A 14,270-nucleotide genomic window follows, 5' to 3' on the forward strand; every position below is an offset into this window, starting at 1 on the left:
CGATGCTGCTTTAACATCTCACACTGAAGAATGCCTGCAGAGTCTCATCGACAGGTTTGCGTCTGCCTGCAATGAATTTGGCCTAACCATCAGCCTCAAGAAAACGAACATCATGGGGCAGGATGTCAGAAATGCTCCATCCATCAATATTGGCGACCACGCTCTGGAAGTGGTTCAAGAGTTCACCTACCTAGGCTCAACTATCACCAGTAACCTGTCTCTAGATGCAGAAATCAACAAGCGCATGGGTAAGGCTTCCACTGCTATGTCCAGACTGGCCAAGAGAGTGTGGGAAAATGGCGCACTGACACGGAACACAAAAGTCCGAGTGTATCAGGCCTGTGTGTTCAGTACCTTGCTCTACGGCAGCGAGGCCTGGACAACGTATGCCAGCCAAGAGCGACGTCTCAATTCATTCCATCTTCGCTGCCTTCGGAGAATACTTGGCATCAGGTGGCAGGACTATATCTCCAACACAGAAGTCCTTGAAGCGGCCAACACCCCCAGCTTATACACACTACTGAGTCAGCGGCGCTTGAGATGGCTTGGCCATGTGAGCCGCATGGAAGATGGCAGGATCCCCAAAGACACATTGTACAGCGAGCTCGCCACTGGTATCAGACCCACCGGCCGTCCATGTCTCCGTTATAAAGACGTCTGCAAACGCGACATGAAATCGTGTGACATTGATCACAAGTCGTGGGAGTCAGTTGCCAGCATTCGCCAGAGCTGGCGGGCAGCCATAAAGACAGGGCTAAATTGTGGCGAGTCGAAGAGACTTAGTAGTTGGCGGGAAAAAAGACAGAGGCGCAAGGGGAGAGACAACTGTGCAACAGCCCCAACAAACAAATTTCTCTGCAGCACCTGTGGAAGAGCCTGTCACTCCAGAATTGGCCTTTATAGCCACTCCAGGCGCTGCTTCACAAACCACTGACCACCTCCAGGCGCGTATCCATTGTCTCTCGAGATAAGGAGGCCCAAAAGAAAGAAAGAAAAAAAGAAAGAAAGAATACTATAACTATATTAATATTATATCACTATATTATTACTATATTAATACTCTATCTCTCTATATTGATGCTATTTTACTCGGTTGATTACTATTTTAATACTACACAATGTTCTAACTCTTCCTCACCGTCACTCACAGACCAGCCGCGGAGAAAACCCGGAAGAAAGGCTTACTATGCACATGCGCAGTGGCAAGGCTAAAATTGCGCTTGCGCGGTAGTAGGACTCTGACTGCACCTGCGCGGTGGTAGGGATCTGACTGCGCCTGCGCGACAGAGGAGGCTGTGAAAGAACCTGGAATTCCGAAAGAAAGTTAAAAACAAAGTTGGATGTTGTGGAGGAAATGTCAATGGGAACATGGAGAGTCAACACCAACAGCTGCTGGACTAAAAACAAACAAAATAAAATACAGGGTCACTGACCTGAAACATTAACTCTGCTTCTCTCTCCACAGATGCTGCCAGACCTGAAGATTTCCAGCATTTCTTGTTTTTATTTCAGATTTCCAGCATCTGCAGTATTTTGCTTTTATTTTAGTGTTTAATTCACTGCCACTTCTCCAGGAATGCCCACCTTGAAGAAGTTCTGCTCTTCTCTCCGACGGGATTTTCATTTGTCTCTTTTACCTTGTTCACCTTCATTGTTTTCCATTTCCCTCCTGGTGTTTGATAAAGTCTTCACCAAAACTCATTTTCACAGCCACATCTCCTTCCTCAGTGACTGTCTCCGGCTCTGACTTATTCCATGTGGATTCCAATTGAAGTTTAATCCACCCAGGATCGAATGTTTTGAATCCACCCAGGATTACAGGTAGCTCCGAGAAATACAACGTTCCTCGGACTGCTGTTCTCGCCACATCCTGAGATCCACACTCAGTGCTATGTGCCGCCACATGTACACACTGAACCTCTCTCTCCAGAAGCACCGCCTCACCTTAACTCAAAGCTGTTCTACTTTGCATTTTCATCTCATCCTTCGTCTTAGCCGAAGCATTAACAAAAAACTTCTTCCTTTTAAATATTAAGGAAGGCAAGCTCCGGTAGCTGATGGGGACGAATGCACCCCCAGATCCTTCTTCCCCTTCACTTCCCTCTGACCCCAACCTTTCTGATCTGATCCCTTGCCGTGCATTCACTATACCCTCTGACCTTCCCCTCTCTGATGCGGAACGTTCTGTACTCAGCAAAGGACTGGGTTTTATCCCCTTACGTCGCCACCTCAATGAATTTCGCTCTCGGCACGTCGTTGAGCTCTTCTTCTGTCGCCTTCACCAGGATGTTGCCTGGTATGGAGGGAGCTAGCTATGAAGAGAGGTTGAGTAGATTAGGATTATTTTCATTAGAAAGACCGAGGTTGAGGGGGGACCTGATTGAGGTGTACAAAATCATGAGAGGTATAGACAGGGTGGATAGCAAGAAGCTTTTTCCCAGGGTGGGGGATTCAATTACTAGGGGTCACGAGTTCAAAGTGAGAGGGGAAAAGTTTAGGGGGGATATGCGTGGAAAGTTCTTTACGCAGAGGTTGGTGGGTGCCTGGAACGCGTTGCCAGCGGAGGTGGTAGACGCAGGCACGATAGCGTCTTTTAAGATGTATCTAGACAGATACATGAATGGGCAGGAAGCAAAGAGATACAGACCCTTAGAAAATAGGCGACAGGTTTAGATAGAGGATCTGGATCGGCGCAGGCTTGGAGGGCCGAATGGCCTGTTCCTGTGCTGTAATTTTCTTTGTTCTCCTCCGGGCTCACTTCTTTGACCAGGAGTCCTCCCACTGACCAGTAGACCTATTCACCCACCTCCATCATTCACCCACCTCCATCATTCTCCCACCACCTGGAACCCTCCCTCTGGCCTCTTACCTGCTCTTGATCTTTTCATTGAAAACTGTCGGCAAGACACTGGCCGTCTCAATTTCTCTGCCCACCCCCCCTCACTCACCCTAACCTGTCTCCCTTTGAACTTGCTGCACTCCGTTCTCTCAGGTCTAATCCCAACATTGTCATAAAATCTGCAGATAAGGGTGGTGCTGTTGTTGTCTGGCGTACCGATCTCTACCTTGTAGAGGCTTAGCGCCTACTCTCAGACACTTCTTCCTACTTCCCCCAGACCATGACCCCACCATCGAACATCAAGCTACTGTCCACAGGACTGTCACCGACCTCTTCACCTCCGAAGATCTTCCCTCTACAGCTTCCAACCTCATAGTCCCACAACCCCAGACAGCCCGCTTCTACCTCCTTCCCAAAATCCACAAACAGGACAGTCCCGGCAGACCCATTGTGTCAGCCTGCTCCTGCCCCACTGAACTTATTTCTTCCTATCTTGACTCTATCTTTTCTCCTCTGGTCCAGTCTCTTCCCATCTACATCCATGACTCTTCTGACACATACGGCATTTTGACAATTTCCAGTTTCCTGGCCCTAACCACCTCCTCTTCACTATGGATGTCCAATCTCTCTGCACCTCCATCCCCCACCGGGATGGTTTGAGGGCTCTCCGCTTCTTCCTGAAGAGGCCCAATTAGTCCCCATCCACCACCACCCTCCTCTGCCTGGCTAAACTTGTTCTCACATTGAACAACTTCTCCTTCAACTCCACTCACTTCCTTCAAGTAAAAGGTGTCACTATGGGTACCCACATGGGTCCTAGTTATGCCTGTTTTTTTGTGGGATATATCAAACATTCCTTGTTCCAGTCCTACTCAGGCCCCTCCCCTGACTTTTTCCGGTACATTGATGACTGTATAGGTGGCATTTCCTGCTCCCGCCCCAAACTGGAAAACTTTAAAATGAACTTTGCTTCCAATTTCCACCCAACTCTCACTTTTACATGGTACGTCTCCGACACTTCCCTTCCCTTCCTCGACTTCTCTGTTCCATCTCTGGGTATAGGTTATCTACTAATATTCATTATAAGCCCACCGACTCCCACACCTACCTCGACTACACTTCTTCACACCCTGCCTCCTGTAAGGACTCTATTCCAGTCGCCCAGTCTCTCTGTCTTTGATGCATCTGTTCTGATGATGCAACCTTCCTCGACAGCGTTTCTGATATGTTTTCCTTTTTGCTCAACCGAGGACTATCCCCCACTGTGGTTGTCAGGGCCCTCAACCATGTCCGGTCCATTTCCCGCACCTCTACCCTCACCCATTCCCCTCCCTCCCAGAACCGTGACAGGGTTCCCCTTGTCCCCACTTTCCACCCCACCAGCCTCCACATCCAAAGGATCATCCTCCGCCATTTCCATCACGTCCAGCGTGATGCCACTACCAAACGCATCTTCCCCTCCCTTCCCTGACAGCATTCCGAAGGGATTGTTCCCTCCGTGACACCATGGTCCGCTCCTTCATTACCCGCACCACATTGTCCCCTTCCCACGGCACCTTCCCCTGCAATCGCAGGAGGTGCAATACCTGCCCTTTTACCTCCTGTCCTCTCACTGTCCAAGTCCCCAAACATTCCTTTCAGGTGAAGCAGCGATTTACTTGTACTTCTTTCAATGTAGTATACTATATTTGCTGCTCACAATGTGGTCTCCTCTACATTGGAGAGACCAAACACAGACTGGGTGACCGCTTTGCGGAACATCTCCGCTCAGTCCGAAAGCAGGACCCTGAGCTTCTGGTTGCTTGCCATTTAAACACTCCTCCCCTGCTCTCATGCCCACATCTCTGTCCTGGGATTGCTGCAGTGTTCCAGTGAACATCAACGCAAGCTCGAGGGACAGCATCTCATTTACCGATTAGGCACACTACAGCCTGCCGGACTAAACATTGAATTCAATAATTTCAGAGCATGATGGCCCCCCCTATTTATTTTTAGTTATTTTTCTTCTTTTTCTTTGTTTAGGATTGTTTACTTTATGTTTCTACTGTGCCAACCCACTGTTTTTTTTCATGTTTGTGCTTTGGGCCAGGGCTGTTCATTTTTCTGTCAATGAACACCCTCTCTGTTCTAACGCTTTGTCTTTCACCACACCATTAACATACCGTTTGTCTTTGCTCCATGACCTTCTGGTCAGTTATTCTCGGTGACCTTGTTCTATCAACACTTTCTTTTTGGTTAGCTCTTCCCCCACCCCCGATTTACTTGCTTAAAACCTATTACATTTCTAATATTTGCCAGTTCTGATGAAGGATCACTGACCTGAAACATTAACTTTGCTTCGCTCTCCACATATGCTCCAGACCTGCTGAGTATTTCCAGCATTTCTCGTTTTTATTTTAACTTTCCAATCTTATTTATCTTACGTGGCTCGATTAATAATCTAGAAATTATTACCTTTGAGGTTCTGCTTTTTAAGTTAGTGCCTAGCTCCTCATACTCTCTATGTAGAAGCTCTTTCCTAGTCCTATGTCATTGATAACTACATGGACATACAAATTACTCGAGGGCCCTCGAGCCTGCTCCGCCATTCAACAAGATCAAGGGGCTGATCTGATTCTAACTCCACATTCCACCTACCCCCGATAACTTTTCACCCCCTTGCTTATCAAGAATATCGACCTCTGCCTTAAAAATATTCAAAGTCTTGCTTCCACTGCCTTTTGAGGAAGAGAGTTCCAAAAACTCATGACCCTCAGAGAAATAATTCTCCTCATCTCTGTCTTAAATGGGCGACCCCTTATTTTTAAACAGTGAATCTTAGTCCTAGATTCTCCCACAAGAGGAAACATCCTTTCCACATCCACCCTGTCCTGACCCTTCAGAATCTTATATGTTTCAATCAAGTTGCCTCTTACTCTTCTGAACTTCAGCAAATACAAGCCTAGCCTGTCCAACCTTTCATCAAAAGACAACTCACTCATTCCAGCTATTAATCTAGTAAACCTTCTCTGAACTGCTTCCAATGCATTTACATCCTTCCTTAAATAAGGAGACCAATAATGTACATAATACTCCAGCCTGCTCCTGCCTCACTGAACTTATTTCTTCCTATCTTAACTCTATCTTTTCCCCGCTGGTCCAGTCTCTTCCCACCTACATCCGTGACTCTTCTGACGCCCTACGTCATTTTGACAATTTCCAGTTTCCTGGTCCCAAACGCCTCCTCTTCACTATGGACGTCCAATCTCTCGACACCTCCATCCCCCACCAGGATGGTTTGAGGGCTCTCCACTTCTTCCTGGAACAGAGGCACAACCAGTCCCCATCCACCACCACCCTCCTCTGTCTGGCTGAACTTGTTCTCACATTGAACAACTTCTCCTTCAACTCTGCTCATTTCCTTCAAGTAAAAGGTGCTGCTATGGGTACCCGCATGGGTCCTAGTTATGACTGTCTTTTTGTGGGATATGTCGAACATTCTTTGTTCCAGTAAAATAAAAGCAAAATACTGCAGATGCTGGAAATCTGTAATAAAAACAAGAAATGCTGGAACCACTCAGCAGGTTCGGCAGCGTCTGTGGAAAGAGAAGCAGAGTTAATGTTTCGGGTCAGTGACCCTTCTTCGGAACCGACCTGCTGAGTGGTTCCAGCATTTCTTGTTTTTATTCTTTGTTCCAGTCCTATTCAAGCCCCCTCCCCCAACTCTTTTTCTGGTACATTGATGTCTGTATCGGTGCCGTTTCCTGCTCCCGCCCTGAACTGGAAAACTTTATCAACTTTGCTTCCAATTTCCACCCTTCTCTCACATGGTCCATCTCTGACACTTCCCTTCCTCGACTTTTCTGTCTCCATCTCTGAGGATAGGTTGCCTACTAATATCCATTATAAGCCCACCAACTCTCACAGCTACCTCGACTACACTGCTTCACACCTTGCCTACTGTAAGGACTCCATTCCATTCTCCCAGTTTCTCCATCTGCTCTGATGATGCTACCTTCCATGACGGAGCTTCTGACATGACCTCCTTTTTCCTCAACCGAGGATTCCCCCCACTGTGGTTGACAGGGCCCTCAACCGTGTCCGGCCCATTTTCCACACCTCTACCTTTACCCCTTCCCCTCCCTCCCAGAACCGTGACAGGGTTCCCCTTGTCCTCACTTTCCACCCCATCAGCCTCCATATCCAAAGGATCATCCTCTGCCATTTCCGACACCTCCAGCGTGATGCCACGACCAAACGCATCTTTCCCTCCCTTCCCCTGTCAGCATTCTGAAGGGATCGTTCCCTCCGCGACACCCTGGTCCACTCCTCCATTACCCCCACCACCTCGTCCCCGTCCCATGGCACCTTCCCCTGCAATCGCAGGAGGTGTAATACCTTCCCATTTACCTCCTCTCTCCTCACTATCCCAGGCCCCAAACACTCCTTTCAGGTGAAGCAGCGATTTGCTTGTACTTCTTTCAATGTAGTATACTGTATTCGCTGCTCACAATGTGGTCTCCTGTACATTGGGGAGACCAAACACAGACTGGGTGATCGCTTTGCAGAACACCTCCGCTCAGTCTGCAAGCAGGACCCCGAGCTTCCGGTTGCTTGCCATTTCAACACTCCCCACTGCTCTCATACTCACATCTCTGTCCTGGGATTGCTGCAGTGTTCCAGTGAACATCAATGCAAGCTCGAGGAACAGCATCTCATTTTCTGATTAGGCACACTACAGCCTGCCGGACTGATCATTGAGTTCAATAATTTCAGAGCATGATGGACCTTTCATTTTACTTTTATTTTTAGTTATTTTTTCTTTTTCTTTTTTACACTTTTTACAATTTTTTTTCTTTTGTTTATTTCATTTCATTGTAGTTTGTTCAGTTTGCTTACCCACTGTTTTTCTTCATATTTGTACTTGCTGCTGCTTAATCCTCAGTCCGTTAACACCCTATCTATACTAATGCTTTGTCTTTCAACACACCATTAACATATTGTTTGCCTTTGCTCCATGACCTTTTGGTCAGCTATGTGGCCTTGTCCAATCTACGCCTTCTCCTTTGTTATCTCTTGCCCCACCCCCGGCTCACTTGCTTTTTACCTTTGACATTTCTAATATTTCCTCGTTCCGAAGAAGGGTCACTGACCCAAAACGTTAACTCTGCTTCTCTTTCCACAGATGCTGCCAGACCTGCTGAGTGGTTCCAGCATTTCTGGTTTTTATTTCAGATTTCCAGCATCCGCAGTATTTTGCTTTTATAATACTCCAGATGTGGTCTCACCAATAGCCAGTATAACTGAAGCAAAACCTCTCTAATTTCATATACAATTCCCCTCACAATAAACAATAACATTCTATTAGATTTCCTAATTACTTGCTGAACCTGCATTCTAACATTTTGCGATTCACGCACCAGGACACCCAGATCTCTCTGCACCTCAGAGATACTGGAAATCCTCAGTGGGTCAGACAGTGTCTGGGGGGGGGGGGGGGGGGGGGGGGAGAGGACGGTGAGGTTAATGGTTCAGGTTGATGACGATTCCTGAGAACAGGATCAGGATCTGAAACATTAACCTCACTTTCCTCTCTCCACAGAAACTGACTGATCCACTGAGGATTTCCAGCATTCTTTCTAATATGATGACTCATCCCCATTTCAGACTATATTCTGTGTTTTTATTGGTTTGGAATCTTTGAGGTTTGTCTCTGCATCGTGTTCAGTGAATTGACAGGAATTACTTTTCACTTCAAATCTCCCATTTGATTTGTCCCCAAATCGGAGACATTTTAACACTGATCTGATTGGTGTGATTTCAGCCCCACCTAATAAACAGACAACTGTCCATCTGCTGGGCTCTGACGCAGACTGGAGTCACCCTCAGATCAAATCCCTTTACTCAAAATTGAACACAAAGTTGACTTGGATCTCTGTGTTGTTATGAAGGTGCTTCTGGGTTGTGTGTGTTTTGAGACAGAAACTGATCTCACTTCACATTCCGCTGCACGGCCTCATTCTGGTGAATTGTTCTCGGTGGTCAGACTCTCCCAGTCTCATTCTCACGATTTCCTGCCTCACCCTGTAACCTTTGTGTACAGTCGACAGGATCAGTGTTTCTCAGAGTAAATGGGACTTTCTCTTACCTTTCTCGCCAGTCGATCTATGACAGCTCTTTGAATGGGAAGGGTTCTCTCTGGTTGGTGCTCTCACAATCCTGCGCTGGTTCACCTGCTGTTGTTCCTCAGTCTACAATCCCTGTTTACTTCCAGCTGTGGACCTTTCTCATCACTCCGTCATTCACCAGGAGATCTAACTACAGCAGGGCAGAAAATGAGAAGGATGTAGGCGGTGTGAGGTAATGTAATGTACACTTGTCTTTTAACCATCAAAGTGAAATTTAAAGAGACGAATATTTCTGTTTGATTTTGTTCCTTTCCACAGATCCCCGGTCCATCCGCCTGGGCTACAGGAAAACAACCCGTGTTTGCGGCAGAAATGAGCCTATTTTCTCAGCACCATGGACAAACTGACACTGTATCAGAAACTGTCTCTTGGATTGCTGAGGTAACAGAAGGACCAATAGCTGCCGGGATCCTCCACGTCTTCAGGATCAGGGCCACGTCTGTCTGGTGAATTTAGTCCCAACCTCAGATCCCCAGATCACCCACCTGGAATTCCCACAAACCTTCACAATTTAACATGGAAATGTGGCAGTTTCCCACTGTGTTTGAGGCAAATGTCTGATCACACTGGGTCCATCCATCCCCCGGGTTACACACTGTCTGATCACACTGGGTCCATCCTCCCCGGGTTACACAGTGTCTGATCACACTGGGTCCATCCATCCCCCGGGTTACACACTGTCTGATCACACTGGGTCCATCCTCCCCGGGTTACACAGTGTCTGATCACACTGGGTCCATCCTCCCCGGGTTGCACACTGTCTGATCTCACTGGGTCCATCCTCCCCGGGTTACACACTGTCTGATCTCACTGGGTCCATCCACCCCGGGTTACACACTGTCTGATCACACTGGGTCCATCCTCCCCGGGTTACACACTGTCTGATCACACTGGGTCCATCCTCCCTAGGTTACACACTGTCTGATCACACTGGGTCCATCCACCCCGGGTTACACACTGTCTGATCACACTGGGTCCATCCTCCCCGGGTTACACACTGTCTGATCACACTGGGTCCATCCTCCCCGGGTTACACACTGTCTGATCACACTGGGTCCATCCATCCCGGGTTATACAGTGTCTGATCTCACTGGGTCCATCCTCCCCGGGTTACACACTGTCTGATCTGACTGGGTCCATCCTCCCTGGGTTACACACTGTCTGATCACACTGGGTCCATCCTCCCCAGGTTACACACTGTCTGATCACACTGGGTCCATCCTCCCCGGGTTACACACTGTCTGATCACACTGGGTCCATCCTCCCCGGGTTACACACTGTCTGATCACACTGGGTCCATCCTCCCCGGGTTACACGCTGTCTGATCACACTGGGTCCATCCTCCCCGGGTTACACACGGTCTGATCACACTGGGTCCATCCTCCCCAGGTTACACACTGTCTGATCTCACTGGGTCCATCCTCCCCGGGTTACACGCTGTCTGATCACACTGGGTCCATCCTCCCCGGGTTACACACGGTCTGATCACACTGGGTCCATCCTCCCCAGGTTACACACTGTCTGATCACACTGGGTCCATCCTTCCCGGGTTACACACTGTCTGATCACGCTGGGTCCATCCTCCCCGGGTTACACACTGTCTGATCACAATGGGTCCATCCTCCTCGGGTTACACACTGTCTGATCACGCTGGGTCCATCCTCCCTGGGTTACACACTGTCTGATCACACTGGGTCCATCCTCCCCGGGTTACACACTGTCTGATCACACTGGGTCCATCCTCCCCGGGTTACACACTGTCTGATCACACTGGGTCCATCCTCCCTGGGTTACACACTGTCTGATCACACTGGGTCCATCCTCCCTGGGTTACACACTGTCTGATCACACTGGGTCCATCCTCCCCGGGTTACACACTGTCTGATCACACTGGGTCCATCCTCCCTGGGTTACACACTGTCTGATCACACTGGGTCCATCCTCCCCGGGTTACACACTGTCTGATCACACTGGGTCCATCCTCCCCGGGTTACACACTGTCTGATCACACTGGGTCCATCCTCCCCGGGTTACACACTGTCTGATCACACTGGGTCCATCCTCCCCGGGTTACACACTGTCTGATCACACTGGGTCCATCCTCCCCGGGTTACACACTGTCTGATCACACTGGGTCCATCCTCCCCGGGTTACACACTGTCTGATCACACTGGGTCCATCCTCCCCGGGTTACACACAGTCTGATCACACTGGGTCCATCCTCCCCGGGTTACACACAGTCTGATCACACTGGGTCCATCCTCCCCGGGTTACACACTGTCTGATCACACTGGGTCCATCCTCCCCGGGTTACACACTGTCTGATCACACTGGGTCCATCCTCCCCGGGTTACACACTGTCTGATCACACTGGGTCCATCCTCCCCGGGTTACACACTGTCTGATCACACTGGGTCCATCCTCCCCGGGTTACACACAGTCTGATCACACTGGGTCCATCCTCCCCGGGTTACACACTGTCTGATCACACTGGGTCCATCCTCCCCGGGTTACACACTGTCTGATCACACTGGGTCCATCCTCCCCGGGTTACACACTGTCTGATCACACTGGGTCCATCCTCCCCGGGTTACACACTGTCTGATCACACTGGGTCCATCCTCCCCGGGTTACACACAGTCTGATCACACTGGGTCCATCCTCCCCGGGTTACACACTGTCTGATCACACTGGGTCCATCCTCCCCGGGTTACACACAGTCTGATCACACTGGGTCCATCCTCCCCGGGTTACACACAGTCTGATCACACTGGGTCCATCCTCCCCGGGTTACACACTGTCTGATCACACTGGGTCCATCCTCCCCGGGTTACACACTGTCTGATCACACTGGGTCCATCCTCCCCGGGTTACACACTGTCTGATCACACTGGGTCCATCCTCCCTAGGTTACACACTGTCTGATCACACTGGGTCCATCCTCCCCGGGTTACACACTGTCTGATCACACTGGGTCCATCCTCCCCGGGTTACACACTGTCTGATCACACTGGGTCCATCCTCCCCGGGTTACACACTGTCTGATCACACTGGGTCCATCCTCCCCGGGTTACACACTGTCTGATCACACTGGGTCCATCCTCCCCGGGTTACACACTGTCTGATCACACTGGGTCCATCCTCCCCGGGTTACACAGTGTCTGATCACACTGGGTCCAACCTCCCCGGGTTACACACTGTCTGATCTCACTGGGTCCATCCTCCCCGGCTTATTCACTGTCTGATCTCACTGGGTCTATCCTCTCCGGGTTCCACACTGTCTGATCACACTGGGTCTATCCTCCCCGTGTTACACACTGTCTGATCTCACTGGGTCCATCCTCCCCGGGTTACTCACTGTCTGATCACACTGGGTCCATCCTCCCTGGGTTACACACTGTCTGATCACACTGGGTCCATCCTCCCCGGGTTACACATTGTCTGGTCTCACTGGGTCCATCCTCCCCAGGTTACACACTGTCTGGTCTCACTGGGTCCATCCTCCCCAGGTTACACACTGTCTGGTATCACTGGAACAATCCTCCCCGTGTTACACACTGTCTGGTCTCACTGGGTCCATCCTCCCCAGGTTACACACTGTCTGGTCTCACTGGGTCCATCCTCCCCGTGTTACACACTGTCTGATCACACTGGGTCCATCCTCCCCGTGTTACACACTGTCTGATCACACTGGGTCCATCCTCCCTGGGTTACACATTGTCTGGTCTCACTGGGTCCATCCTCCCCAGGTTGCACACTGTCTGGTCTCACTGGGTCCATCCTCCCCGTGTTACACACTGTCTGATCACACTGGGTCCATCCTCCCTGGGTTACACATTGTCTGGTCTCACTGGGTCCATCCTCCCCAGGTTACACACTGTCTGGTCTCACTGGGTCCATCCTCCCCGGGTTATACACTGTCTGATCTCACTGGGTCCATCCTCCCCGGGTTACACACTGTCTGATCTTACTGGGTCCATCCTCCCCAGGTTACACACTGTCTGGTATCACTGGAACAATCCTCCCCGTGTTACACACTGTCTGATCACAGTGGGTCCATCCTCCCCAGGTTAAATACTGTCTGGTATCACTGGAACAATCCTCCCCGTGTTACACACTGTCTGGTCTCACTGGAACAATCCTCCCCGTGTTACACACTGTCTGATCACAGTGGGTCCATCCTCCCCAGGTTAAACACTGTCTGGTATCACTGGAACAATCCTCCCCGTGTTACACACTGTCTGGTCTCACTAGGTCCATCTAACCTTCGAATTGGTAGCAGTCACTGTTTAAGTTATTGCGAACATACTGAATTCAAATCCAAAGCATCTAATATTTCAGAAGTGACAGGATTGTGAGTATTACAACATACATTTGAGGAGTCCAGGAGTAGAAACATTCCTTGAATAAAACTCCAGTGAGTTAAAGGGCTAAAACATGGTCGTTTCATTTCCTGTTGAAAGCAGGTCCCAACAATAACCAGGTGATTTGTGTTGAACGTGTACAGCAATGAATCTACAATGTAACAGAACAAACACTGTTCTCAGTTTAATAAAAACCCTTGGTCGAGGCTGGGAGCTGGATCAGGTGACCATTGAGAACTCTTTATTCTGACAGAACACAAAGTAATTACATTTAAATCAAGTTTAAAAATATATCCTGTAAAAATAACATGATTATAATTTTATCACCAGTTAATGATCAATCATTACATCCAATATTGTGTTAAATTGAGAAACAGATGTAACAATGGGAAATAAGTGTGATTAGTAAAACCCAGATTTTGGTTAAAACCTGTCAGTTTATTAATTTATTTTATTTTATTTCCGGGTTTTCATCGGTGGAGCCGGAAATTCTCCATCTTCTCTACAAACTGTAGATTAACACAATCAGACCAAACCCTCTATTAACACTATATTAATACTATATCACTATATTAATATTATATCACTGTATTATTACTGTATTAATACTCTATCTCTCTCTTTTGATGCTATTTTACTCGGTATTAATACTATACAATGTTCTAACTCTTCCTCACCGTCACTCACAGACCAGCCGCGGAGAAAACCCGGAAGAAAGGCTTTCCTGTGCGCTTGCGCAGTGGCAAGGCTAAACCTTCAATGTCGTAGGGTTCTGACTGCGCCTGCGCGGCAGCGGAGGAACCGAGAATTCCGACTGTTCAAAAAAAGCTGCATTTGCAGACAACGCGACCGCCAGGTGGCGCTGCTGTAGCACATGCGCAAATGCAGCATGTGCCACTA

The 14,270-nt window shown here is 48.9% G+C and overlaps 1 protein-coding gene across 3 annotated transcripts in view; it reads right to left on the minus strand.

Moving 5' to 3' along the window:
* Window positions 1–14,062, minus strand: part of LOC137385118 (NACHT, LRR and PYD domains-containing protein 3-like) — a 111,389-nt gene extending 97,327 nt beyond the window's left edge. For 2 of the 3 annotated variants that reach the window (XM_068059911.1, XM_068059908.1), the window contains exons 1-2: window positions 13,379–13,521; window positions 8,967–9,136 (exon numbers count right to left, since the gene is read on the minus strand). The gene's annotated coding sequence lies outside the window, so the exon portion shown is untranslated. Of the gene's footprint in view, window positions 1–8,966; window positions 9,137–13,378; window positions 13,522–14,047 lie in introns of those variants that run through there. The other variant, XM_068059912.1, reaches the window with a different exon arrangement.
* Window positions 14,063–14,270: the final 208 nt, after the last annotated feature.

The sequence above is a fragment of the Heterodontus francisci genome, chromosome 28, assembly GCF_036365525.1.
Source record: "Heterodontus francisci isolate sHetFra1 chromosome 28, sHetFra1.hap1, whole genome shotgun sequence".
NCBI classification, from domain to species: domain Eukaryota; kingdom Metazoa; phylum Chordata; class Chondrichthyes; order Heterodontiformes; family Heterodontidae; genus Heterodontus; species Heterodontus francisci.